This window comes from Trachurus japonicus, unplaced genomic scaffold (assembly GCF_045865225.1).
Source record: "Trachurus japonicus isolate A0001 unplaced genomic scaffold, Traja_1.0 AP029828.1".
NCBI classification, from domain to species: Eukaryota; Metazoa; Chordata; class Actinopteri; order Carangiformes; family Carangidae; genus Trachurus; species Trachurus japonicus.
The window spans coordinates 1-4,478 of record NW_028219961.1 but is presented as its reverse complement, the minus strand read 5'-3'; the positions used below and the strand labels follow the sequence as shown (position 1 = coordinate 4,478).

Sequence of the window (4,478 nt, the reverse complement as noted above, 5' to 3'; positions counted from 1 at the left end):
TTTAACCAGTGATGTGTTGTTGCTACTCATGTAGTAATGGCTTGTATGGAACACACATGTACAAGTTACACATTACAGCTTTAAAGCTTTTTACACCAGTGACAACACGAGCAGATGATTGAAGAGCACAACATAGTAGAAGAACGTCATAATGTTGACTTTTCGTCAGAGCCCAAACATCTCACCTGTTATTGTAGGTTGTTATAGAGAGGTATCAGGCACAGGGTTTAATTTGAAATAAATAAAACAGAGAGAGACAAATCTGCAGTGGATTTCCATCAGTTTTTTTTCTTTTCATCAACGTTTTCTTACCACTTTAAAGTTGCAGATATAAAGTGTTATTATTACTCTTACTGAAAAAAGAACAAGAAGCCAGCAACACTCACTGGTACAGGCTACTCACACAGACTGGTTCTTCATCAGTGTGTGATTACTCTTACTGATCACACAGAGGTAATCCCAGAGTAAACCCAGCTGCTTGTGGTGTGTTTCATGACAATCATGTATTATGTTGTTCTCTAACAAAAGAGACAAAAAAGTGTTTGAAACTGAAGACAGGATGTGTCCTCTGTTTGGAATAAGCATCTGTGTTTGTTTGGCCAGAGGTTATGTATTCAGAGCCCAGACTCAAGAGATCAAAGAAAGAGGAGGAAACCAGAGCACTGGGATTGATTTCTTCATCACACAGGAGAGAGTCATCTTCCTGGATACGCAGGTTAGTAGGAATGTCCAGTCAGTTTCCCTTTTCTGTAGTATCTCCAGTGTGCTGTCAGAATCTCAGTAAGTAATGGACTCTGAAATTGAAGTGTCACCTTGGAAGAGAGCGAATTTAGGTTAGACTGTGAAATAATTTGGTTGGGGATTGACAAGCATCAGAGCAGCAAGTGTGTAAATGGTTTGTTTGTCTCTCCAGCCGATACTCAGTCCATCTATTCTGGACCACCTCATCAACAACGATCGGAAGTTGCCTCCAGAGTACAACCTCCCTCACACATACATTGAGATGCAGGTCAGTGACTGGCCTGTAGAGGGCACTACTTATCTATAAGAGCACTGGCTCATATCAGCAACTAGTTGGTAACCTACAGGGATCAATATGTACCTGATGTCCTTTGGTTCACTAGTTCAGTGGCAGATTAGTGGTCATTTTAATTCTGAACGAACACACAAGTATCTAACTGATGAGTAACTGCATCTGTCCTCTCTCTCTCTCTAATCTGTCCCCAGTCTCTTCAGATCGCTGCCTTCCTGTTTACCGTGTGCCATGTCATTATTGTGGTCCAAGACTGGTTCACAGATTCGAATCTCTACAGGTTGGTACTTGAACATTTGCGATGGGGTATACGTATATAATACTCGCTACTCAGCATTACAGGACAAAAGGAGAGGATAGCTTTCACAAAGGCTCTGACAATAACTTGCAAGTCTCCTGCTCCGTCAGGAATGCTGAGTATTTCATCTTGTACTTTGGTTGGGGGTGTTTGTCTTCCGTTCAGTAATGTTATTCTTTCATTTGGTCTTGTAGACAGCAATTGCAGACAAAGCCAGACCTGTTGAAAATCACTGCCTGTGTCATGACGCACGCTCATCGTATCCATGTACACTAGGGATGCAAATTATCGAGTAATTCATTAATCGATAGTTGATAGACCTTATCGATCGATGATCGATTAATTGATAAGCGGCGATTTTCCTGAGAACCTAAATTTAAGGGGAAAATTCCTTATGGACTTTACACTAGTATTTGTTAATTTATTTTAAGAGCACAGCACAATGAAAATGTTTAAGTAGCACGTTATTTGGGACAGAGAGCTCTGAGGTTGAAGTCCTATCATAATGAGATGAGATGAGGTGAGAGAGCTGCGTTTCCATTACAGATTTTCGCAAAATAAAAGCGATATTTCTGAAACTTCGAAAAAGTGCAATTGCCATTTGCGGGTGTTTCCATTGAAAGGTATTTTGCGAATGAGCCGTAATGCGTCTTGCGTTTCTATGGTGACGGCACAGCAATCTCAGCTGCCGACAGCTGTTGCTGTTATTGTTATTAACAAAGACGAAAACAGCGCTTGATTGCTGAAAGGCAAAGCCCGTGTGGCGCTGCAGCGGCCACAAATAAGGACGCACTCACACGGGCCAGTTGTTCCGTACCGTGCTGAAGCCCGAATCCCCCCCCCCCCCCCCCTGTCCCCCGCTGGCCCGCACTCACACCACCTCCAACCCAAGCTGCTCAAGCACGGCTGCCTCCGTTGATATAGAGGGATTATTTGTTTACCAACACAGCGGATGTGCGCTTTAACCTGACTGCAGAAAGAACGGAGCCTTTTAACACCAGCGGTGATGAGGCGCTGTCGCGCTGACAACAATATTGTGTCCACACACCCGTACTGGTTTATGTGTAATCCAGAGTCCCCCATATGGGTGACTTGAAGACATGCATAACAATAACAAAGCCCCCACTGCACTGATTATGAAAGAATATGGTCATATTATACGTCAAATTAAACAGCAGAAGCTGGGCTACAACGTGTAAAAACCATGTTTATATGACCCAAACACAGCCCAAACACTACTCAAACAAACAACTAGACATCAAACTTCATAAAGCACCTCTGTGTGGACCCAGTCGCCACATTTCTGGCTCGTATACTACTGTACATAAAGCAAAACACATCAGCGACCTCTCATCTGAACGTGAACATCGGGGCTTCCCCCAGCAACAGCAGCTAGCAGCAGCAGCTAGCAGCAGCACGGCAGAGGGAGAAGACAACAACCAGCAAAGTCGAGCAAAAACAGACACTGCGTGGCCAAAACATGGTCGTACATTTGCTCTTACCTTTGCTGTTTTGCCGTGAAAAGGTTGTGTTATGGGTAAATCCACAATATTTCCAGTTGAACTCTGCCTAGTGTTTACATCTGAACTAGCCGGGCCGAAACCCGACGGCGCTAGGACCCTACCATGGATGTAGGACCCTACACGGAAGCCTGGTGCGCGCGCATACAACCCCACGTTGGCCTGCACGTGGATCTGCTGATCTGACTGGTTCATGGCTGTCACATGGCTGCCAGTGCGGCCAATCACATCGACGTGGGTCTAGCGTCATTCCTCTCTCTCTATTGGTTAAAATGAGCCGCCCCTCACTCGAATCGACCACTGCGCTGCAGAGATAGAGGCTGAAAGCCAAACCCACCCAGAAGCTGCTCTGAGAGTGCAGCAGTACGCAGAGAGACTGAATCCACTATTTTAGTTATTTCCAATCGGTTCCAGTAGATTTATTTTCAGTTAGTTTATCCAAATTGTGTGAAAATAAAGATTAAACAATAGTTTATAGTAGCAGGTGGTTCCAAGCTGTGCCAAAAATGGACATTTTGGAAAGTTCGCCTGGATATTTTGTAGTAAAATCTCAATCATTTTGTCCTGCTTCAATTAATCAGAATCAACCACTGCAGAGACAATGTTCACATGTTGTACAATGATTTTATAGAGAGTTTGAGGTTCATCAGCATTATTCTAAAGGGCACTCATCAAAAATATGATTTTTTTTTTAGGCGAATATTAATTTTATTAATTTTTTTCTGTGTGTCATCTTCATTTACTCTTCACCAGTAACAGATATACTGAAATTTACACATTTCAGCAATTCCTCATTTTTTTCCCTTTACTATGACACCAAAAGTATTCAAATAGACCTTGTGGTTGCAGAGATATACTCATTTTATTATGGATATGCAATTTTCGAGAAAAGGCCTAAAAATAAGGTGACATGTCGGCGCAGGAGGGAGTGGGAGCGTGGATGCGAGCCAGTCTCCTTCAACCATGCAGGGAAAAGGGGAATGATAGGAAAGGGTTTTCTAATTTATTGAGAAACAATGCCCAGGTCAGCAATGCATGACAATAAACATGTGGTTCATTTGTCCCCTCAAGTTACATAAACCAACACAGCTTGGACACACGCGCTGTTCTCCGCGGCACCGCAACGAGCGCTTTTTTTTTCTTTTCTTTTTTTTTTTTTTAAATTAAGCTCCGGTAGCGACCGGCTAAACTACGGTAGGATACTGTAAACCAGCGCGGATCCGGTGTGTTTATCAAAGCTTGTCCGCCGTGCTGAGGCACCGGGTCGGTTTGAGCTGCGTTCAGGCTGCATTTCAACTCCTCAGGCAGCTCCGTGTCGGCGGCTTTTTGACTCGTTACTCACCGGTCGTCTGTGTGTTAGCGATGGTACAGCCTGAGTCCCGTATAGCTACAACAGGTAACAGTGTTGTCTCTTTTCACCTCCTCTCCCTCTCTCCCTTGTGTGCTGCAGTGCGCAGCGCTGCACACGTTTACACAGAGATCTGCTACATTATGTCGGCTTTGCTTGTTTACATTTCACAGTAAAACTCCCATTGAAAAGGAACGATTAATTGCAAGTAATTTAATTTAATCGATTAAATTCTTATCGACAATTAATCGATAGTCGATTAATTGTTTGCATCCCTAA

The 4,478-nt window shown here is 43.5% G+C and overlaps 1 long non-coding RNA gene across 1 annotated transcript; it reads left to right on the top strand.

The window, feature by feature from the left end:
• Nucleotides 1-579: 579 nt before the first annotated feature.
• Nucleotides 580-1,494, top strand: LOC146960919 (uncharacterized). The gene is made up of 3 exons (XR_015035344.1): nucleotides 580-715; nucleotides 914-1,009; nucleotides 1,228-1,494. It is a non-coding gene; the product is annotated as an uncharacterized LOC146960919 (long non-coding RNA).
• Nucleotides 1,495-4,478: the final 2,984 nt, after the last annotated feature.